The sequence below is a fragment of the Stegostoma tigrinum genome, chromosome 10 (genome assembly GCF_030684315.1).
Source record: "Stegostoma tigrinum isolate sSteTig4 chromosome 10, sSteTig4.hap1, whole genome shotgun sequence".
Classification (NCBI taxonomy): Eukaryota; Metazoa; Chordata; class Chondrichthyes; order Orectolobiformes; family Stegostomatidae; genus Stegostoma; species Stegostoma tigrinum.
The window spans coordinates 58,331,978-58,356,427 of record NC_081363.1 but is presented as its reverse complement, the minus strand read 5'-3'; the positions used below and the strand labels follow the sequence as shown (position 1 = coordinate 58,356,427).

The 24,450-nt window shown below is 42.0% G+C and overlaps 1 long non-coding RNA gene across 1 annotated transcript in view; it reads right to left on the bottom strand.

Annotated features, from left to right (window-relative positions):
- Nucleotides 1–10,686: 10,686 nt before the first annotated feature.
- LOC125455780 (uncharacterized) overlaps nucleotides 10,687–24,450 on the bottom strand; it is a 42,718-nt gene continuing 28,954 nt past the window's right edge. Inside the window, exons 3-4 of the long non-coding RNA XR_007248309.2 lie at nucleotides 17,821–17,875; nucleotides 10,687–10,827 (exon numbers count right to left, since the gene is read on the bottom strand). This is a non-coding gene — a long non-coding RNA (uncharacterized LOC125455780). The remainder of the gene's footprint in view (nucleotides 10,828–17,820; nucleotides 17,876–24,450) is intronic.

Sequence of the window (24,450 nt, the reverse complement as noted above, 5' to 3'; positions counted from 1 at the left end):
CCTATCATAGTTCAATTGTTTCATCCGTTCTCCATTCTGTGAAATTCAAATACCCACACTGTTTACTGGCAACGGGTTATGTGACCACTTGTAATCCAGATGCTGAGACTAATGATCCAGTGATAGGAGTTCAAATTTTAAACCAACTGAAGGATTTCAGTTGTCAGTTAAATCTGGGGTAAGAAAATAATGGTGATCCTAAAAGCTGCTAGCTTGTTGATAAAACCTATCTAAGTTAGCGAATAAAGCTCATTCTCTTGACCTTGACCTTGCCCTGCCCATATGTGCTTTCAGACTTGGAGCAATGCAGTTGGCTCTTACTAGCCCTCCAAAGGGCAATGTTTGCGATGGTTCAAGTAAGCAACTCACTGTCATCATCTCCAAGACAAATACGGATGGGCAATAAATGCAGAGCTGCCCATTGAAGACATGAGTTAAAAACTATTTAAAATACATGAACAAACTCTCCCTGAAATCTATGCCTTTGAATTCTCATCAAAACTCGTTCTTTGAGCCTTTCATAATAGCTGAAGATTTTTAAATTTAGGTATCAGCTTTGATCCCCTAACAGACTGCCAGAAAACATGATAATCATTTGCCCCCAGAACTCTGCCAACCAAAAGGTCTACGGAATGCCTGGGACAGGCCTACTTTCTTTTTGTCTTGTTCACAGGATGATTGCCTCTGGCCAGCACTTCTTGCCCATTCCTAATGACTCAGAGGGCAGTTAAGAGTCAACCACGTTGTTTTGGGCCTGGAGTCAGACAATTGACAGTATTTACATGGTTATCTTAGGGCTAGCTGTTATTCCAGATTTTTTTAAAAGTTGAATTCATATTTCACTGTCTGATGTGGTACATTTCAAGCCATATCCCAGGAACATTGACCTGGTGTTCTGCTTTATTACTCCAAGGACATTGCCACTATCTTTGTCTCTATTTTAACCAATGCCTAAGGATGTCAACTGATGATCTTCCCATACTTGTGTTCCATAGGGAAATCCAACCCTGTGACATTGAATGAATTTCAATATCTGTCCAAGTCTGCATGGCTTCTCCATAATATTGCTAGTCCTGTCTTTATTGATGGTAGAGATTACAAGGCAGTCCAGGGTTGGCAAAGTAACCTTAATGAGTTACTGCAGTGCATAATTCTGTGTACATACAACATACATGGTTTACCATTGTGAAAAATTGTTCATTTTACCTTTGTTCTACAAGCTAAGTTATTCTCTCGTATGCTTGAATGTGACTATTTAAGGGCAGTTTTCCAGATCAGTGTTCCTTCCATTGTATTTGGGTTATTGTAAACATATTGTGGATCTTGAGACTTTGCTTCACCCACACTTAGTTAGACTTAGCAGGACCAGTCACTCTGTAGCAGATCAAATGATTCACCCCTCCACCTATAAGAAAATAGTCGCTTGGCCACACTGAACCCAGACATAAATGTTAAAATATCGCAATATTTATCAAAAGATTAAAGTATTTCAGTAGCGGGCAGAATTTTCTGTAGTATTGTCAGGAGTAAAGAAATGATCATTGTGACTGGCTTCCCAAAGTGTAATTGTGGCATACTTGTGTGTAAAATTATATCTTGCGCCAGTGCATTAACTTTGATGCAAGGGAATCACTTCCCATTCTTTGGTTTGCAGATTATACTTTCCACACTAAGTCTCAAATACTCATTAGGCCATTTCTGCCTATTTTTGTTGCTACTCACTGCTGCTTGCTGACAACAGTCTTCAATGAAAAGACAGCATCAAAACTAAAACATAGCAAAATAGATTTTGAGATTTCAAGGGGATCAAGGATTACAGGGAGGAAGCGGGAGAATGGTGTTGAGGAACTTATCAGCCATGATGGAATGGCGGAGCAAACTTGATGGGCTGAATGGCTTAATTTCTGCTTCTATGTCTTATGTTCTGATATCTGTAATCCAGGGTTAGGTTCACTCAGAATTTGGTTTGAACTCCATAGAAGGTCAGCATTTGGATATTTTTGTCTTCTGCTTGGGCAGTTTTACATTAGCAACATAATTGTGAGTCAAAGCTTGTCAAGTAGTTTTGCAGCGTTGGTATTAAATAGCAGTACCATTTTTTACAGTCTTTGAAATTGGGCCCTTCATTGAATAGCTAGTGTTGAAATACATCCTGTGTAAAGAGATGTCAGTATGTTACTAGGCAGTGATCGAACTAGAAGTTAAATAACAGATGCCACTGTTTGAAGTTGTAAATGGTATATTGCTGATGAAAGTACTGCAGTAAATAGATATTATACTGTACAAGCCATGATTTATTTCTCTGTTTACTGAACTTAAATGCAAACTAAATAGCAATATTGTAAACGTAATTCAGTTACCAAGATAAGAATTGTACTTTCATCGCATGTATAAATTACACTGCTTCTTTACAATCTTCAGTTATGCTTTATAAATTATTACATTTTACATTAAGCTTGGAGCATCACTTTATTAAGAATGCTTTATCATTTGCCAACGGATAAAGTAAATGGTCAATGCCATGATTTCTGTCTATTTCAACTTGTCTTACTAGATCTTAAATGGAAAGAGCATTCATCGAAGAGAAGGACATAGCTTGTAAATGTGAACAGCATTTTCTTCAATGAATTTGTGGTTCATACATAGCCCTAGAAGGCTTGACATTTTTGACCATCCCTAACTGGTGGTGGTAGTGAGCCAATATCTTGCACCATTCCATGTGATGAAAAGACTCCACAATACTCCTAGTTAAGGAGTTGTAATGTTTTTAATTTGTAATGATGAAAGAATGAATGAGTGCATGTCAATTTATTAAATTTAAGACATACCTTAGCTATTTTTTTTAATATTTTGTTTCTGTGGTACGATCTGTTCTTGAGGAAAGAATAATATCATTAATTTTCCCATACAATTTGCTCTGTTCAAAGTAAAGCCATAATAAGCATCAATTTGAACTATCGAAGGGTTGCACCTGAACTTCAAAGTTTCTGTCCCACATTTCCTCCTATCAATCTCCAAATACAGTCTTCACACAGCCTTCATTCAGATCAATCTATACTGGAAATGCACAAAGTGTCCATGATTGAGGTAATCTTATAAGTCTGAGAAGATCTGTTCCAATATTCATAATGTGGAATGCTCTTATGACTCACTGGCTGTAGTTATTTGTGTTCCACAAATGCCAAAGTGCTCCTAGGTCATGTATAATTTGGGCCAGCTAAAGATTAATACACCTCAGCAATCTGAAATAATCCTAAACTCATGATACTACCTGTCATAATGCTTAAATCTTTTTTTTTTCTGTTTGTCGTGTTATTTATGGTCACGGACTCAGTTTGCGCATAGTATTGACTTATGGACGACGTAAGCTTAGTGCTAGTTATGAGCCAATTTCAAGCAGTTGTGTATGACTAGACTTGTTTGACAATGATATTTGCATTTAACCAAATTTTAGTAGAACTACTTACAACCTGCAAAAATGTAATCCTGAAGATTACAACTTGTTTGAAAGTACATATGAATCTTTTTTGGTGATCTGCAAGGGAATAAATTATTCCCTATCTCACCTGTTTGATGAAGGGAAATGTGCTTTGACCAGATTAATCGCTGGGTAGGATCCATTATACCCAATTGTGGGTGCTTGTGGCAAAAAATAAACCAAGAAGCACACCATCTGAAATATATAACAGGGTCCTAAAGTTTGTTTCTAGGATACAATGTCTCCTTTAGCAATAATCATGAAGAGCATGTCCTACATGGACTCCATCCTGTGTTTCAGGTCACTGGAGACTGTCAAAGAAGGAATAGGCACCTTTTTCTCACTCCAGTTAATGTGCAGCCAAGAAGAGCACTTTAAAAGCTACCCGTTTTCTCTCTCAGCAGTACTTCTGTGTGAACTGAGTTGGCAATTGTTGAGTTGATTTCAGAACGCCCCTGAGCTATATCTGCACACTCGACTAGTTTTTCATTCTTGTGGAATGGAACATGAAGTCCAATTTGGAAAGAACTTTCTTTGGTCTCTAGTTTTGGGCACCATTGTAGATGCAGTGCCAATTTTTTGCTTGCTTCCAGCAATAAGCAAAGTTCTTAACTGTTACCTTGACATGGCTCTTTCACCTAAAGCCTATGAACCCACAATAAATGTTTAAATTAACTGTGTTTATTACAGTTTAAGCAATCTGATGGCATTCATGTTGTTTTGTGTGCTCTTAGAATTAGAGTAGCACAGTGTAACTTTAATTAAAAGTTTAGCTATTGTTTGACAAATGTAATACTTTATGACACTCAATTGATCAATATGTTGGTCCACTTGCCATGTGTATATAATTAGGAATCCAAATGCCACTAATTACATTTTGGATTATTAAATAAAAATGAGTCATAGATAACATCATTGTGTGTTTGATACTAGGACTCAAATTTGAATGGTATTCGCAGGAGTACTTTAATTTTTGGTATGTTGGTAAAGTGTTCAGATGAAAAGCAAAGTAGATCATTTTTTTAAAAATCATTGCAAATGATTTACTTCCTTGGTTGCTGAGCACTTTGTTCAGTAAATGTGCAGAGTGAAGTATACTTATCTGCACTGTGATAGGATATATAAAAATTTTCCTTTAAATTTAATCATTGTGAGTGCTTTACTTCCTTGGTTACTGAGCAGTTTGTTTGTTCAGTAAATATGCACTGTAAAATATATTTACCTGTGTTGTGATAGTACACATAAAATATTTTAGACACAGAATAGTACGGCCCAGGAACAAGACCTTTGGCCCATGATGTTCTGCTGAACATAACACCAAATTCAACTGATCCCTTCTGCCTGCCCTTGGTGCATCTCCCTGCATTCCTTGCATATTTGTGTACTTATCTAAAAGTCCCTTGAAAGCCCCTATTGTATCTGCCTCCACCACTGCAGCAGCGCATTCCACACTCCTACCACTCTCTATACAAAAAAACTTGCCCCACACATCTCCCTTGAACTTTGCCCCTCTCACTTTAAATGGTAGTATTAGACACTTCAACTGTTGCGAAAAACCCTATCTATGCATCTCTGAATTTTATAGGCTTCTATCAAGTCTCCCCTCTGCCTCTGCTGCTCCAGAGAAAACAATGAATTTTTCTAGCCTCTCCTTATATCTCATAACCTCTAGTCCAGGCAGCGTTCCAGTAAACCTTCTCTGCATCCTCTCCAAATCCTCTATGACCTTCTTGAAATGTGGCAACCAGAATAGAACGCAATACTCGTAAGTGTGTTCTCAGTCACATAAAGCTGCATCATGACTTCCTGTTTCTTGTAGTCAATTCCTGTTACAATAAAGGCAAGCATACCATATATCTTCTTTACCACCTGCGTGGGCACTTTCAGGGACCTATGGACATGAACCCCAAGATTCCTTTGTACATCAATGCTGTTCAAGGTCCTCCCATTAACTCTATATTTTTCCTTAACATTTGATTTCCCGAAGTGCAGACTTCACATTTACCCGGATTAAACTGGATCTGCTATTTCTCCATCCATATCTGCAGCTGATCTATATCCCACTTTGACAACCTTCTACACTACTCCACCAATCTTTGTATATATCTGTTTGTACCATCATTTTTTTCTAAATTTCACATATATTGCGAAGATGATGTTGCCCTCGCCGCATTATCTGATCCCCTGTCCATTGTTAAAATTGGCCTGCTGTGTAAATTTAATTCACATGTAGGACATGGGATGAATAGTGGGGATGAGGGGGGTGTCATTGGCTGACTAACATTTCTTGCCCATTCCTAGTTGATGTTGAGAAAGTGGTGATGAGCTGCCTTCTTGAATTGCTGCAGTCCATGAGCTGTAGGTAGACCTACAATGCCCTTAAGGTGGGAATTTCAAATTTTGACCCAGCTACAATAAAGGGACGGTGATGTATTTTCTAGTCAGGATGATGAGTGACTTGGAGGGCAATTGCAGGTGGTGGTGTTACCACATATCTGCTGCTGTTGTCTTTCCAGATAGAGATGGTTGTGGGTTTGGAAGGTGCTGCTTAAGGATCTTTGAATTTCTGAAGTGTATCTTGATTGTACACACTGCTGCTACTGAGCATTGGTGGTGGAGGGAGTGGATACTTGTGGATGTGTTACTTTGTCTTAGTTGCTGTCAAGCTCTTGAATGTTGTTGGAACTGTACCCATCCAGGCAAGTGAGGAGTATTCCGTCACTCCTGACTTGTGCCTTCTAGATGACAGACTGGTGTTGGGGGAGGGGGATGGTCAGGAGGATCAGGAAGTGAGTTACTCGCCACAGTATTCCGAGCACCTGACCTGCTTTTGTAGCCACTGTGTTTTGTATGATGAGTTCAGTTGAGTTTCTGGTCAATGGCAACACGCAGGATGTTGAAAGTTGGGGGGCGGTGGGAAAGAGGTTCAGTGATAGCAACATCATTGAATGTCAAAGGTTACATTTTCTCTTCTTTGAGATGGCGGGTATAACCTTGCATTTGTGTGGCATGAATGTTATTTATCACTTGTCAGCTAAAAACTGGAGTTAGTCCAAGTTTCATTGCATTTGAACCAAGGACTGCTTCATTATCTGAGAAATCGCAAATGGTGCTGAACATTGTGCACTCATTTGTGAACATCCTCACTTCTGACTTTACGATGGAGGGAAGGTCGTTGATGAAGCAGCTGAAGATGGTTGGGCTCAGGGCATTACACTGCGGAACACTTGCAGAAATGTCCAGGAACCAGGATCTCCAACAAAAACAACCATCTTCCTGTGTGCCAGGTGTGACAACCTGTGGAGAGTTAACTCCTGATTCCCATTGATTTCAGTTTTGCGAGGACTCCTTGATGCCAAGGGCTGTCACTCTCACCTCACCTGACCTCTGGAATTCAGCTCTTTTGTCCACGATTGAACCAATGCTGTAATGAGGTCAGGAGCTGAGTGGCTCTGGTGGAACCCAAAGTGGGCCTTAGCAAAAAGATTGTTCTGAAGCAGGCTCTATGAGCTGAGCAAAAGTGGAATGATGAGGTGGTAATTGACTGAGTTGGATTTTCCCTGGCTTTTGTGTCCTGGACATACTTGGGGAATTTTCCACATTGTCAGGTAGATGTCAGGGGCCCATAGCCTTTGCAATATCTCATGTCTCCAACCATTTCTTGATACACATGGAGTGAATCAAATTGGCTAAAGACTTGTACTGTAATGCTGGGGACTGTTGGAGGAGGCTGAGGTGGATCATCCGCTCGGCAGTTCTGGATGAAGATTGCTGCGAATGCGTCAGCCTTATCTTTTGCACTGAAGTGCTGGGTTCTTCTATCATTCAGACAATTGACAATGGTTTCATGGTCATCAGTAGGTTCTTAATTACACATGCTTTTACCTCAGTAAGATTTGAGCCTGGGTGCCCAGCTTCTGGATTAATAGTTTAGCGATAATACCACTCAGCCATCTCTGCACCTTAAACTATTTGTGGTTAGTAATCAAGAAAAGAATCTTGCTAAAGCTTTATTAAAATATTTCCCAAGACTTTGAAATGATCATGTGAGAATTTTCAAACCTACCAGAATTATCAGAATTTTTGGTATTTTCACATGGATTTCTTCAAAATGGCTTTCTGTGCTGGGAAATATCAGTAATTGAGAACCGAAGCCAAGGGGCTAAAAATGATAAGCTGTGACGATGACTAGAAGATGATGAATTCTCAACTTCTGCCCCCATTGATCCAACTCTGGAATTAGTCAATATGTGACTTAGTCCAATTAGTGGTCTGGAAGGGATCGATGTGAAATTGCTGGCTGGTAGCAGAGGGTGTTAATTAGACTCTATAGTTTAGTGTTGAATTATAGATTTAATTGAAGCTGTTCATGTATCCCACACCCTTAGATGACTGCCCAAAATTTTGAATGAAGGGTGCAAAGATTCTAAAATAGGGCAATACATCATCCACTTTGCACATGGCAAAGTCCTGGATATACAATCAGATGATCTGTTTTAGTACTATAACCAAAACTGGCTGTAACAAATAAATTTGTTGTGTGCTATCTTTTCTCTGAATGTGGATTGGCCAACAATTTGCTTTCTTCAATGTGTGGTCAGTAACATTGGCATGAAAATATATCATATAATGAAAGTACCATTTGATTTATTCTACTAATTGAGATTCTGATAATGAATTTTCTAAGAGCACAATCATTCTGACATTGGAATACTTATCCTGAAATGTAACATTACCATTGCCACAGGAGAGTAACTATCGTGGAGTTAATGGAAGACATTTCAGTTTCAGTTTTGTGCCACTAGAGGGAACCTGATTTGAAATAGTAGTATGAATTTTCGTTAAGTTCCCCGAGAATCTCACAACTACATCTTTTTGACTACCTCTGAAAATGTTTACAGGTCTGATATTTGGTATCTGACAAATTAATTACTCCGAGCACAAAAAATAGTTTGCTCCAGATTTCAGATTAGATCTCTTACTGATCAAGATTTTAGTTTTGTTCTTAAAATGCAGGTAAATCTTAATGTCAGTATCTTCTGGCATCAAACAACTGCCAAGGTTGTCGAATTTTATCCACTACTCTCGGTCTACTTTTATCCTAATGTTTATCCACTTGTTTTCTCGAGTCCTCCTTGCAAACCTTATAGCTTTCAATGATTTCATTGTGTCTTAATATGTAGCCTTGTGAGATCATTACAACGGATTAGGATAAAGATTTGCATATTTAGAAAACGATGCTGAAATCTGAACTTGTGTGGTTTTATGCAATTAACTGCCAATTTATTTTCCAAATGTATTTAGTCTTTTGCTCCTGTAACCATAGCAAATTTGAGCCCCTGTGAAAGTATGAATCTAATGCAGGTTTGTGGTTCTCCTTGTAGAAGTCTGCCTTTGTGTCGTGTCTATGATGTGTAATAACAAAAAGACCACAAAAACAAAAAAGCGAAGTACTGCACAGGAACAGGCCCTTCAGCCTCCAAGTCTGTGCTGATTATCATGCCCTAACTAATCTAAAAAACAAACCTGATAGAATGGAAAATCTCTAGGACACTTTGATAAGGTCAATTCTGGATTACCTCAATTAAACATTAACTCTACAGAGTTAATGATCTAAACGCTGTTTCTTTCACCAGGCTTTTAAACTGGTAACCCTCTATGGTCCAATTTTAATCAAAATGGGAGAATTATATTTTCGTGGAAGATTGATTGTATAATCTGCCAAGAATAGAGATATGTTACCATTCATTGTCAATGCCGGAATTGGCTAATATTGAGTCTGAGAAACACTTAACCTTTGGTTAAAAAGAATTACTATAGAGTCAAATTGTGCCATATTGAGCTGAACTGTAGCTTGTCTTTGTGCCTTGATGTTCTCGAAATTCCCACATTGCCACTGACAATTTTTCTCATTGCCCTAAAGAGGAAGATGTTAAACAAATAACTCAATTGCCTAAATTAGAAAGAACATTCTGACGTCTCACATGTGAGCAATGCTTGACCACATGGTGATGCAATATCTATTTAATAATCCATTCGCAATCTTGAGTGATTGACCATTGTCAATGGATCTTCTACCAGTTGAAATCTTGAATTAGTTTATTTAAAATAGAGAGTAAGGATAATTCAGTGCACCTCATGTTTCATACAAAAGGATATTACAGTCAACTCTTGATGACTGACTCTCAAGGGATCCACCTGTGCATTTGTGTTAAATGGAGCATTGAGAGTCCGAGCAGGGCCCCATGTAGCCTGATTTGCCCACACTATGTTCAGTGCCTAAAAGGGAAATCTCAAAGGCGACTGATGGCCTGCTCAGAGCCCTGTGATTATGTTCTTTCCTGTAGCTTAACTCGACCTGGTTGGTCAACAGTGTAAAGGTCCTATTGACTCATACAGTTCGGAAACAGACCCTTCATTTGGACTGTGAACCAAAAATGGAAATAGCAAACTGCCTTAAAGTGAAGACCTTCGAAAAGTTTACTGCACTTGTGAAAACAAATTCCTGGAATTCAGTGTAACTTGTGTTTGCGCTATTGCTTTGTTCAAAGATTGGGGGATGATGCCATGTCACTAGCTTCTTGTTAAGTGCAGGAATCTGTTCAGCATTCTCTGTTAATCTTTATCCATCAGACAGGTAAATTGCTGACATTAAGTAATCTGACTAAATCTTTCACTTTTGTGATGAACCTGCGAATAGCGTAGCTCAAGTATCAACACAGTTTCCAAAGTGTGTCATAACAGTCATATAAGAAACTTAGACAAGTTCAGCTAATCTAGAGTTACTGGTTTGACCTTTTGGTTCATCACAGACATCATTTTGTTGGATTTGCTACTCAGCCAGCAGGAATAACTGGTGACTTCAATTCAATCAGGTTTTTGTGTCATCTGAATTTCACTCTCACTGATTTCACTGTACTTCTCAGGAAAAGATGTTGTTCGGAATTTAAATCACAACAAGTGAAATGATTGGAAAAAATGGGAACATTGCACTGTGGTGCCTTGAGATTACTCTCCATGTGAAATATGATGGAAAGTTAAGATGAGGCTATCAAAACCATACAATCAGCCAAAATTTGATTGAAGGGAAAATATTGTTTGAAGGATCAGAAGACAATACTCATTACAGACAATTCTTCAAATTGAAGGCTGCCAATCAACATCTAAAATACAGGCTTTAACAAAGCTTTTGGTAAAGTTTTGGATTTTATTTTCAATATTTTTCTCAATTTAGCATTATCAACCACTGCCCTAGTTAATGTTCTTTAGAAACTTCCTTAAAGTAAAAGTAGCTTGAAGTGAAACAAAAAGCAGTAAATGCTGAGGAAACTCCACAGGTCTAGCAGCATCTGTGGAGAGAGGAACAGTTAACAGTGAGCCCAGGCAGTTAACAACAAATACATGCCTCTCTATTCCGTCTCTTTGTTTATACAAATTGCCCCCATTTAATCTTTTTTTAAAAATTCATAAAACAATAGAATAAGCATTTGACTAGATAGTGATTGAGAATATAAACTTGCAAATAGGACTAGTAAATTACAGATGTGAGGGGTCAAACAACCATCCAAATTTTGTGAAAAATCTGAGGCACAGTAAGCACAAAGGAAAGATAAAACAACCTGGGGATGGCAGGTGATAATGGGAACTGCAGATGCTGGCGAATCCAAGATAATAAAGCGTGAAGCTGGATGAACACAGCAGGCCAAGCAGCATCTCAGGAGCACAAAAGCTGACGTTTCGGGTCTAGGCCCTTCATCAGAGAGGGGGATGGGGTGAGGGTTCTGGAATAAATAGGGAGAGAGGGGGAGGCGGACCGAAGATGGAGAGAAATGAAGATGGGTGGAGAGGAGAGTATAGGTGGGGAGGTAGGGAGGGGATAGGTCAGTCCAGGGAAGACGTACAGGTCAAGGAGGTGGGATGAGGTTAGTAGGTAGGAGATGGAGGTGCGGCTTGGGGTGGGAGGAAGGGATGGGTGAGAGGAAGAACAGGTTAGGGAGGCAGAGACAGGTTGGACTGGTTTTGGGATTCAGTGGGTGGAGGGGAAGAGCTGGGCTGGTTGTGTGGTGCAGTGAGGGGAGGGGATGGACTGGGCTGGTTTTGGGATGCGGTGAGGAAAGGGGAGATTTTGAAGCTGGTGAAGTCCACATTGATACCATTGGGCTGCAGGGATCCCAAGCGGAATATGAGTTGCTGTTCCTGCAACCTTTGGGTGGCATCATTGTGGCACTACAGGAGGCCCATGATGGACGTGTCATCTAAAGAATGGGAGGGGGAGTGGAAATGGTTTGCGACTGGGAGGTGCAGTTGTTTATTGCGAACCGAGCGGAGGTGTTCTGCAAAGCGGTCCCCAAGCCTCCGCTTGGTTTCCCCAATGTAGAGGAAGCCACACCGGGTACAATGGATGCAGTATACCAGTTTGGCAGATGTGCAGGTGAACCTCTGCTTAATATGGAAAGTTGGAATTGGTTGTTGAGTCTGACCATCTTCAGTGGAAAATAAATCAGCATGTGATTTCCAGGAAGCATGTATATGATGTGTTGGTGAGCATTCAACTCGTTTATTCTCTCCGACCTCAAGTATTTGCTCAAGTTGGGAGATGAAAAGAAAAATTGTATTTATTATAACAGTAAATCAATAATAAAATTACAAGGACAGAGTAAGCCCACAGCAATGAATTAGAAGTATTAGTTTATAAAGACGTGTAAATTAAAATGTTGAGAGTGAATAGAGGGTGTTTTTAGACCTGTCAGTCCCTGTGGGCTGTGTGTGTGTGTGTGTGTGTGTGTGAGAGAGAGAGAGAGAATCCACTTTCACCAGCTTGAGCTAAGAATTTCTAAGCTTGAAGGCCAGCTAGAAGCACTGCAGTACACGAGGCAGAGTGAGTGCTTTCTGGGGGGGGGGGGTGGAGTTGGAAGTGGGGGATGGGTAGGAGAGATGGTGATTGGTGGATGCAGGTAGGGGGTTATCATGATTGGTCCATGGGAGGGGTGGAGCAGATAGGTGACAAGGAAGATGGACAAGTTAGTTCAGGTCAGGAAGGGGAGGTCTGGACATGGGGTAAGGCTGCAGGGGGAGGGATTTTGAAGCTGGAGGAGTCAATGTAAGGTCATTGTGCTGTAAGCTCCCAAGGCAAATTACCAGGTGTTGCTTCTCGAGTTTGCGTTTGGCCTCACGCTGCCAGTGGAGGAGGACATGGATGGGGGAAGAGGGAGGGGGAATTAAAATGGATGGCAACCGAAAGGTTGGGTTGGTTGTTGTGTACAGAACACAGATGCTCCGTGAACTGGTCCCCAAATCCGTGTTTGGTCTCCCCAGTGCAGAGGAGACCATATCAGGAGCAACGGATGCAATAGATAAGATTGGATGAAGTGTAGGTGAATTTCTGTCAGATTTGGAAGGATTATTTTCTGCCTTGGATGGAGGTAAGGGGGAGGCGTAGGGGTAGGGATAGCACCTCCTGTGGTTGCAGGGAACGGTAGTGGGTATGGTGGAGGGCTTGGTGGGGAGTGTAGAGCTGATAAGGGAGTCACAGAATGATTGGTCCCTGTGAAATGCAAGCAGGGGTGGGGAGGGAAATATCTTCTTGTTGATTGGGTCTGATTGTAGGTGGTGGAAATGTCAGAGGATGATGGGTTGGTGGGGTGATACATGAGGACTAAGGGGCCTCTATCCTTGTTGTTGGGAGCAAGAGTTTTAAGGTCAAAAGTGCCAGGAATGGATGAGATGCGGTTGAGGGCATCCTTAATTACAGAGGAGGGGAATTTATGGTCCCTAAAGTAGGAGGATATCTGGGATGTCCTAGAGTAGAACGCCGCATCTGTCAACGCATGTCAACACCTTCTCTCCTTGCAGTCAGCCTTACCCCAGCTCAGTGTCTCCCCCTCTCATTCCTGCAGATGACTCCTACTGTTCTAAGTCCTCAGATGGATCCACATCCTCAACAAATGCTTTTTCTCCACCCTATTGGACATCAAAGACCATAAGCACCCTACTGGACATCAAAGACCGGACTCTCCCATACTCACCTCCTCAACCATTCAGCGCCTTAACCTGATCTCCGACCTTCTCCGGGATCAGCCCAACACCATTGACCATGCAGGTGCTTCAACCACACCTAATGACCATGTGATGGTCACTCCTGCCAACGTCAATGACCGTGTAGCCACCAATACCAGTGGTAATCAAGTTACTTTTACTTCCACCCACATGACTCCAGGACACACACCCGCTCCTGGCACCAGCTCTACGTTCAGTGTGAGCCCCAAGCCCAACTGTATTCACCAACCTCCCCCACCACTGCCCCAGACCACCCCCTCACTGAGGGTGAACGGCCAGTCCTCAGCAAGGGCTCACCTTCCTTCCCTGATGCCCACACATCAATGAATTCCACACGCAATGATGTTAAGCTCTTTATCTGCCATCTTTGCCTCCGCACCTATTTTTTTGAGCAGGAGTCCAACCCACCCTCTAACGTCCCCTTCTTCCACCTCCAGAAAACGCCATCTTCCTGGCCATCCCATCCCAGCCTCCTACAGTCTCTCGACCTTTTCATCTCTAATTGCTGCCACGACATCAATTGCTTGGATCTCTCCACCCCTCTCACTTATTCCAGCCTCTCTGCTTCGGAACATACAGCCGTCCGCTCCACCGTTCCAATCCTAACGTCACTATTAAACCCATCAATAAGGAGGAAGTGCAGTGGTAGTATGGCATACATTGCTGAGGCCAGACATCAACTGTCTGACATCTCTTCCCACCATCCCCTCATCCCGATCACCAAGCCATCACCTCCCTCACCACCACAAGCCTCATCACCTCTGGAGATCTCCCATCCACAGCCTCCAGCCTGATAGTTCCCCAACCCTGCACCACCCATTTCTATCTCCTGTTCAAAATCCATAAACCCAACTGCCTGGTCGATCCATTGTCTCTGCCTGCTCCTGTCCACCAAGCTCATCTCCTGCCTTGACTCCATTCTATCCCCTTGGGTCCAGGAACTCCTTACCTACATGCATGATGCAACCCATGTCCTTCACTTTTTCCAACACTTTCTATTCCCTGGCCCCCAACAGCTCATCTTCACCAATCCTTGTACACCTGTATCCCCAACACCATGGGCTTAAAAGCTGCCCGCTTCTTCCTCTCCTGTAGGTCCAACCAGTCTACCTCCACTGACGCTCTCACTCGCTTGGCTGAACTGGCCCTCACTCTGAACAATTTCTCCTTTGATTCCTTCCACTTCCTACAAACCAAAGGAAGCGCATATACCTGAACTATGCCTACCTCTTTGTAGGATTTGTGAAACAGTCCCTCTTCCGCAACTACACCAGCACTGTCCCTCACCTCTTACTCTGCAAGGAGTTCAAGCAGTTCATCAACTTTGCCAACACTTTTCACCCCGCCCTCAAATTTACCTGGACTATTTCTGACCCCTCCCTCCCTTTCCTGAACCTCTCTGTCTCCATCTCTGGAAACAGAGTCACCACTGACATCCATTTCAAACCCACTGACTCCGACAGCTTCGTCGGCTACTGCTCCTCTTACTCACCCTCCTGTAAAACTACATTCCCATACTTCCAATTCCTCTGCCTCTGCTGCATCTGTTCCCATGACATCTCAGGTAAGCTCCTACTTTAGGGATTGTAATGTCCCGTCCTCTGTAATTAATGATGCGCTCTACTGCATCCTCATCATTTCCCGCATTTCTGCTCTTCACCCCATCTCCCTCAAGTACCACCCCACCAACTTCCAGATCCAACACATCATGCTAACACATTGCTGCCACCTACTATCAGTCGCCACCACCAAAAAGATATTCCCCTCCCCACATCTGTTCGTTTTCCATAGGGACTGTTCATTCTGTGACTCTCTCATCAGCTGTACACTCCCTGCCAATTCCTTCATCATACCTTTCTCTGCAACTGCAAGAGAACACTTCCTCTCTCAGCTCTGTCCAAGGCCAGAAACAATCCGTCCAGATGCGGCAGAGATTCATCTGAACTTCATCCAAACTTATCTATTGCATGCGTTACACCCAATTTGATTTCCTCTATACTGGGAAGACAAATGCATACTCAGGGACCGGCTTGAGGAGCATCTGCGCTGCAATAGCGATAGTTATTGTATTTTTCACTCTCCTCTTTTCACCTCTTGCTTATTTAGTAATTTTCTTCAGATTTCAGTATCCATTTCAGTATTAGTCATTTCATACTTAGTTAATATTCTTCAGGTTTTATTGACTAATCTTTGGTAGGAAAGTGCAGGCTAAATGACAACATAACAGACTGTACATTGTTACTTGAAAGGACCAGTTTAATGTGCTAATCTATGTTTCTTTAATTCTTTCTCTCCTGAAAAATGTAAACGTACATTTGCTCAGCAACTCCTAGAGTCATAGAGATGTACAGTATGGGAACAGACCCTTCGGTCCAACTCTTCCATGCCAACCAGATATCCGACATTAATCTAGCCTCATTTACTAGCATTTGGTCCACATCCCTCTAAACCCTTCCTACTCATATACCGATCTAGATGCCTTTTAAATGGTGTAATCATACCAGGTTCCACCAGTTCCTCTGGAGGCTTATTCCATACATGCACCACCCTCTGCGTGAAAAAGTTGGTCCTAAGGTCCCTTTTATATCTTCCCTTCTCACCTTAAACCTATGCCCTCTAGTTTTGGACTCCCCCACCCCAGGGAAAAGATCTTGCCTATTTACCCTATCCATGCCCCTCATGATTTTATGAACCTCTCACCCCTCAGACTCTGACACTCCAGGGAAAATAGCCCCAGCCTATTCCCGAGAGCTCAAACCCTCCAACACTGGCGACATCCTTTTCTTTCACAGCAAGTCATACAGCACTAGCAGCAAGTTTAAGACGCCCATTTTATACATGACCATTATTTCTATAGATGTGTGGATACTATGGATCTTCCCTAACTCTTTATTTATACACAGTTAATTTCCCAGTAAGGACTTTATCTCTTCTCTGGGCCTTTTTGGTAAATTTTAAATAAATGATTTGAGACTTTAAGAATTCCTGTGTGTTTTACTCAGGCATTTAGATTTGAGGCACAAAGTGGAAATGAATGTTTAAAACCTGCTGTAAGATTTTTTAATTCTACATTCATTGGAAGTGAAATTGAACCTGGTGGGGTTGAAAAGCTATTGGAAAGTTGGTGAATACAAGTTGCTTGTCCATTATACCCCATAAAGTTTCCTTCCCATTGATTTTTCTTATTCCCACACTGAGATCTCTGTGTCACTGGTTAGGCCAGCATTTATTGCCCGCACCAAATTGCCCAGATGGCCATGAACAGCCCCATTGTTGTGGATCTGGAGTTGTATATGAGCAGATTTCCTTCACTGAAGGACTTTAGTAAACTGGTTGGATTTTTGTAACAATGATTATGATGTTCCATGTGGGCTAGCTTTTTATTTCTGATTATTATTTAAACTTCCCCATTTGCAATAGTGGGAGTGAAACCCATGTCCCCAGAACCTTAGCCTGGGTTCTGAATTACCAATCCAGTGATATTACCAAATTGCCATAAATAACCTCCCTTCCCTGTCCCATCTCGCACCCCCCGCCTCCCCAACCAGCTTGATAGTTAACATGCTAATGGTGATTTTGAATTGCAACAAAGTGATCTATTACACCAAACTTGTGTTCAGAATTATTTTGGCATTCTCTTGCTTTCCCAAAATACATAATTAGGCTGATGAACATTCGTATCATATAATCGCACTTTAGTAACAATATTCACAATAAACAGATTTAACATAAAGAATTAGGAATTCTGCATCAGGAATTCAAGAATCTCAGAAACAGTTACACGATAAGTCTAGATATAACTGGAACTGCAGACACTGGAGAATTCGAGATAACAAAGTGTGGAGCTAGACAAACACAGCAGGCCAAGCAGCATCTTAGGAACACAAAAGCTGACATTTCGGGGCCTGCTGTGTTCTTCCAGCTCCATACTTTGTTATCTTGGATTCTCCAGCATCTGCAGATCCAGTTATCTATGATACAATTTTAACCGTCTCCCCGTCCCCCAACCCCTTTCCTGATGAAGTGTCTAGGCCTGAAACATCGGTTTTTGTGCTCCTAAGATGCTGCTTGGCCTGCTGTGTTCATCCAGCTCCACACTTTGTTATCACAAGATAAGTCTCGAAACTTACAAGAATTATAAAAGCCTGTTACATCTTACAAGGAAATCTCTCTCTCACTGCACAGACAGAATTTAGAAAAGAATCTGAGCAGTCCCTTCTTGAACCATTCCCTATTCATAGTGAAGTACATCCCTGTTCCCACCGCCCCCCCCCCAATTCTCCCACCTCTCATGTTCACTGTTGCTCGAGCTTTGACCACACAGCTAGTGCAAATCACTTCCTGCAGGGAAAGAAACAACTAAACTTCAGGAAGCAGAGAATTTCAGCGGAACTTAGAAAAGTGCTTTGAAGAGGCAAATAAGATAAAATACACAGCAATTAGACAGTGATTAAAATGAAGCTAAAACTTGCTTTGGTATTGAAGCATATGCCTTATCTGAGTCAAAGGAGTTACACTAATTAGTGCATCAAAAGAAACTATCCTTGAGCTATTTGGCATCAGCATTGTAGATCTTTGTCAGCACTTGCTTAAAGCTTCCTTAGGTTAAGATACCTACAAACAGTGGTGGCAGGATTTGTTTTGGGAGGGAGTGTAGAGATGTGCAGTGCTGGATATTTGTGTGCCAGATTATATTGGTGTTGTGGAATTGTGTAGAGTAATCATGAATTGGAAGGCAGGAAGCTAGAATCTGTTTGTTAAAAACAGGGAGAAGAGCGATTGTCTCCTTTAAGAGGTGAGGTGCTTTTCTAAGCTGAGAGATTTGTGTAGAAAATGTGTCTAAGCAGCTGAATGGGTACAGACAGTTTTGCAATGGACTTGAATCAACAAGTTAATTTAAACCAAGCAGTTAGCAATTGAAAGCCAATTGAATTCAAATTTGAAGAAGAGTCTTGACCTGAAACGTCAAACTTTCCTGCTCCTCTGATGTTGCTTGGCCTGCTGTGTTCATCCAGCTTCACACTGTGTTATTGCGGATTCTCCAGCATCGGCAGTTCCTACTATCTCTGAATTCAAATCTGATGGTTTTGACAACCTCTAACCAATTCTATTGTAAGAAAATTGATATGTCATTCAAGGTATATAAGGGATAGTATGAACTGCAGATGCTGGAGAATCTGAGATAACAAGGTGTAGAGCTGGATGAACGCAGCAGGCCAAGCAGTAACAGAGGAGCAGGAAGGCTGATGTTTTGGGCCTAGACCCTTCTTCAGAAATCCATTTTAGGGTCTAGGCCAGAAACATCAGCTTTCCTGCTCCTCCAATGCTCCTTGGCCTGCTGCGTTCATCCAGCTCTTCACCTTGTTATCCAAGCTATATAAGGAGAGGATTTTTGAAAATTGGTGTGAGAGTGAAATGCCATCTGAGAAGTATGCAGCAAGCTCTCACAAGAAATCACTAAGCTCTCTAAGAAAGCACCATCTTGTCCATAAAATATACCACATCACTTCTAGCTAAGAGTCATCACAGAGAAAACATCCTGACAGCTGAAGCAGCTGAAAAAGGTGTTTATGACTTGAGAACAGCAGAAGAGAGGCACATAGACTTTAAGAGACTAAGTCAATTTATTTTCTTATTATTTGGGTTTACAGAAGTGGGATTTGAGTTTATTGGAACAGCGGACAATAGAATTTAGTTCAGTTAGGAAATAGCAGTTAATGGGGAATTGTTTGGCTTGTTAGTAATTCAATTTGTTCACTGTTAGGATTAAATAAATAAATTGCTATTTGTTACTTATAAGGTGAATATCAGAGATTTTCTTTCATTTAACCTCCCCTTCTTTGTTTACTGGGGAATGTTGCAGGCCTAGCTGCATTTGCACCTCCTATCTCTAGACAACCTGGAGTGGAGTCTGTCATGATTGGGCGAGGTGGGGTGAGCTTCTTTGGGAGTTTTGCGTTTAATTATTAGAAGGAGACCTCTATTCCTGCTGTAACAGACTGTGGGCTTGTGTTTTGATTTTAATTATCAGAGGAGTTTGACCTCCTCTTCCTCACACTAGGATGCAGTATATCACAAGCTTCACCTATCCCATTCTATTCAGTAGTGTCATGTTCAAAAATCACCAGTGCAGCTGTCCTAAATGAGGCAATAAGTGGGTCTCATCCCCTTTATGACTGCACCCTGGTTATGTGCTGACTTCTATCACAAAAAATGTACAAGAGGTAACACTTGTCATGAAGACATAGGCCTAGTGCTAATTAGCTAATAGTTGGCAATGATTATCTGCCTGTGGAAAAGTTCAGCTACGCTTCGTGAAAGAATTTGATTCAGGGAAATGCATTTTAGTATATGAATGAAGTTTACAGTGGGGGAAAGCTCTTACTGTGAAATGCTAGTTCAACGGTATCAATGGCAAGCATTCCAAATCCTGCAAACCAGTGTGAGTTGGCAATTTGAAAGGTTACATTTCACAAGAGCCAAGTACTGCTGGCTGGCTTGGTCGTTTAGCCACCACACACTGGTAATTTGAGATAACAACGTGCGGAGCTGGATGAACACAGCAGGCCAAGCAGCATCTCAGGAGCACAAAAGCTGACATTTCGGGCCTAGACCCTTCATCCTCTCTAATGAGGGGTCTAGGCCCGAAACGTCAGCTTTTGTGCTCCTAAGATGCTGCTTGGCCTGCTGTGTTCATCCAGCTTCACACTTTATTATCTTGGATTCTCCAGCATCTGCAGTTCCCATTATCACTGATGCAGTCTTTTCAATGTCTGCTTTAACGATGTATTAAATAGGAAGTTACAGAATGTTGACCTGGTGGCGGTATATGGTCCAATCACAATGTGTCACTGGAAAAGGAATTTGGAGTCGCATGCTCCCATGGACTTGCTGCTCTTGTCTATCGTGGCTGTGGTTAAGTGGATGGCAGGGAGTATCAACCTGAGTTTAGCAAGTTTCAGGAAAAAAAATCCTCTAGATAATGCATTGCTGATGGAGGTGTTTGGATATTGATTTCAATGGTGGGGATTCAGGTTAGCTTGACTGCTCTTTCTTGAAGAGTGCTGAAGGCTTATTTTAGAAGCAAGTGGAAACATTAAATCACATTCCAGACTTGAATCTTGTAGATAGTGGAAAGCTTTTTACACAGAGACTGAATAATAATGATGCCATCAAGGGTTGTGATTGGAGGCAAGACATTGGATCGGTGGATAGATAGGATAGGTTAAGAGAGAAATGGGCCAAACACAGGCAAATAGGACTAGTTTAGTTTGGGAAATTTGATCGACATGGACGAGTTGGACCATAGAGTCTCTTTCCACGCTGCATGACTCTATGACTCTAAGTACTTTCCCATCTCTTGTCTTCTATAAATATAAGGTGATCTAAATCTTTGCTGCCCAATTCCAAACTTGCACCAGAGTAGCCTGACCAACATACATTTCTGGTTAAGTTACAGCTTAAATTGTTTTTTACAAATTTCGTCATGGCCTGTATGCATCTCCATCTCTGTAACTGCTCTTTGTCCTGCAATGCTTCTATATACCTGTGATTCCCCAATTTCCCCAATCTTAAGTATTCCAGCATTGATGGAAATGCTTTCAGCCTCTAACATCTAGAATTCCTGCCCTATACCCTTCTGCTTCCCAATCTTTCTTTCCTCTTTAAGGTATTCCTCAAAACATATCTTTGTCCCAGATTATGGACACCTTTCCCAATATCCCCTTATATGCATTAGTATAAAATGTTGTTTGACAACATCACTGTGAAGTGCCTTGGGATATTTCACTCTGCAAACTTTTATTATTCCTGACTTACTTTGAAACTTTAATTTCTGATTCTGATCATCTCTATATATTCATTTCTTTCCCTCTGTCATCATTGGAAGACTTTTCATCTCTGGAAGCTGAATACAATTCTCAAACATCTCAAATTCAAAATCCTCCTCAAAGAAACTTTGAATATATCGAAGACCATTATCAATAGAACCACTTGCCAAATTTCAAACAAAAACCTTATATATCATGTATTTTCAGCTTCTTCTATCAACTCTTTTAAACAAAGGATGCTGAATTTCTGTTGATGTCTCATGTATGAATATCAGTAAAGTTGCTGTCTGTTTCATAACTAACTTCTTCTTTAAAAAAAGTGTGGATGTGATCATTTTGATTACCTAAGGAAGCGTACATATCTTGTTCTTGCATTTTATTCATTGTCTTGACGACAGTTCTAATTTGTGACTAAAATATACAATTACAGACCCAGGGTCACTGGACTCTGAGGTTTTAATTCTGTTTCTCTCTCCACAGATGCAGCCAGGCCTGCTGAGTTTCTCCAGGAATTTACAATTTGCGAATGTTTAATACATAACGGTTCCTTCTTTCTGTTTCTTTTTGCTTGGAAAAGAAGTTGAGGATATTGGATTCAGGGAGAACTTGCCAATTGAATGCAAAACTGGCTTGACAGAAGGAGACAGAGGATGGTTATGGAGGAACTAAAAACAAGAAATACTGGAGATCACAATGCATGAGACAACATTTAAGCATGTTTCAAGTCTAGGTGACTCTTCACCAGAGCTGAAGTGAATTGTGGAGGGGACAGTATTTATGCTATAGTAGGGGTGTGGAGTTGGAACGCTGGGAGAGAGAAGATGTTGATAGTTCAGATTGGAATGGGAGAATGGCAGAACAAGGAATGCCAGACTGGAAAGAACAGGCAGTCCTACTGGGGTGGAGGGAGGGGAGAGGACATGGTGACAGAGAATGTAAAAAGCAAAGCTAAAAGAAAGGAAAGGCATAGGTTCACAATTTGAAGGTGTTGAACTCAATACTAAACCCAAAAGGCTGTAAAGCACCTAGTCTGAAGATGTTGGTCCTCCAGTTCATGCTGTGATTCACTGGAGGCACTACAGCATGCTGAGGACAGATAAACGGACATGCAAGCAGAACACTGTGTTAAAGTGATCAACTACAGGAAGGTTGGGGTCCTGCTTGTGCATGCACTGGAGGTATTCAGCGTTTGGTTTTTCCAGTGTAGAGCAGACCACATTGGGTGCAGCGAATACGATACACCAGATTGGTGGAGGTACGGGTGAAATGCTGCTTCACCTGGAAAGACTGTTTAGGCCCTTGGATGATGAGCCGGGAGGGGCAGGTGTTGCACTTTTAGAGGGTATATGGCAAGGTACCGTGGGAACGGGGAGGTGCTGTTGGTGTTCGAGGATTGGACTAGGGTGTCCTCGAGGGAACGAGCCCTGAGAAATGCAGTCTTGGGCAGTGACAGGATGATGTTTTTGGTGGAGGCGTTCTGCTGGAGTTGTCTGAAATGGCAAAGCATGATCCTTTAAATGCGGAAGCTGGTGAGATGAAAGGTGAGAACAAGAGGGACTCGATCAAGCTGTTGTGAGTGATGGGAAGGGGCAAGGGCAGAAGCATAGCTGATAGGTGGGATGCAGTTGAGGGCCCTGTCAACCACAGTGTGTGGGAAACCATTGTTATGGATGAAGGAAGCCATGTCAGCAGCGCTGGTTTGGAAGGTGGCATCTTCCAAATAGATACGACGTAGGTGAAGAAATTGGGACAATGGGATGGAATCTTTGCAGGACATGGGGTGGGAAGGACTGTAGTGAAAGTAGCTATGGGAGTCAGTGGCTGTGTAGTGGATGGCAGTGAACAGTTTATTCCCCGAATGGGAGATGGAGAGGTTATGGAAAGGAATGGAAGTGTTGGAAATGGACAAATTTTTCAAGGTCCAGGTGGGAGCATGAAGTGGCACCAAAACAGTTGCTGATGTACTAAAGAAAGAGTTATGGGAAGGAGGCAGTGTAGGGCTGGAACAAGGGTTGTTCCCCATACCCCATAAAGAGGGAGGCATCAGTGGGACCCGTGCACGTGCCCATAGCCAGTTTTTTGACTTGGCAAAAGTGAGATGGATTAAAGAAGAAGTTGTTCAATGAGAGAACAAGTTCAACCAAGCAGAGGAGAGTGCTAGTGGATGGGGATTGTTCAGATCTATGGTCGAGGAAGATGCCAAGAGCTTGAAGACCATCCTGATGTGGAATGGAGGTGTAGACAGAGTGGACATCCATGGTGAGGAGGAGGCAGTTAGGGCCAGGGAACTAGAAATTGTCAAAATGGCGGAGACATCAAAGAAATTGTGGGTGTAGGGGGACAGGGACTGGACAAGTGGAGAGAAGATGGAATCAACATAGGAGAAAATGAGCTTGGTGAGGCAGGAAAATGGTGATACAATGGGCCCACCAGGACGGTCTGGTTTGTGGGTTTTGGAAAACAAGTAGAAGTGGGCCTTCAGAGATTGTGAGGCTATCAGATTGGAGGCAGTGCAGGAAAGATCTCCAGAGGTAATGAGGTTGGTGGCAGTCCTAGAAACAATGCTTTGATGTTCAGATGTGGGGTCATGGTCCAGGGTAGGTAGGAAGAAGTGTCCAAGAGCTGGTGTTGAGCTTCCGCAAGATAAAGACCGGTGTACCAGACAAGAATGACACCACCTCTGTCAGTCCATTTGGCAACAAAGCTAGGGTTTGACCTGAGAGAATGCAGCATTTTCCGAAAGGGACAGGGTTAAAGTGAGTGAGAGGAGCGGAGAAATTGAGACGCCGATGTCACGCTGGCAGTTCTTGATGAAGAGTTTGAGGGCAGGTAGAAGGGGTCCAAGTGGAGGGTGAACACTGGAGGAGGGTGAAGGGATCAATGGAACAGCGGGGTTGAGGGGGTGGGGTGAAATCCTGCCTGAAGAAATGAATGTGGAGATGGATGCAGCGGTAAAACAGTTTAACATCATGGTGAATCTAAAATTCATTAATGTGGGGCATGTGGGTATAAAACTGAGACCTTTGCTGAGGAGAGTCGTTTCTCAGTAGGAGGCATGTGACAAGCGGTGTTCCACAGGGATCAGTA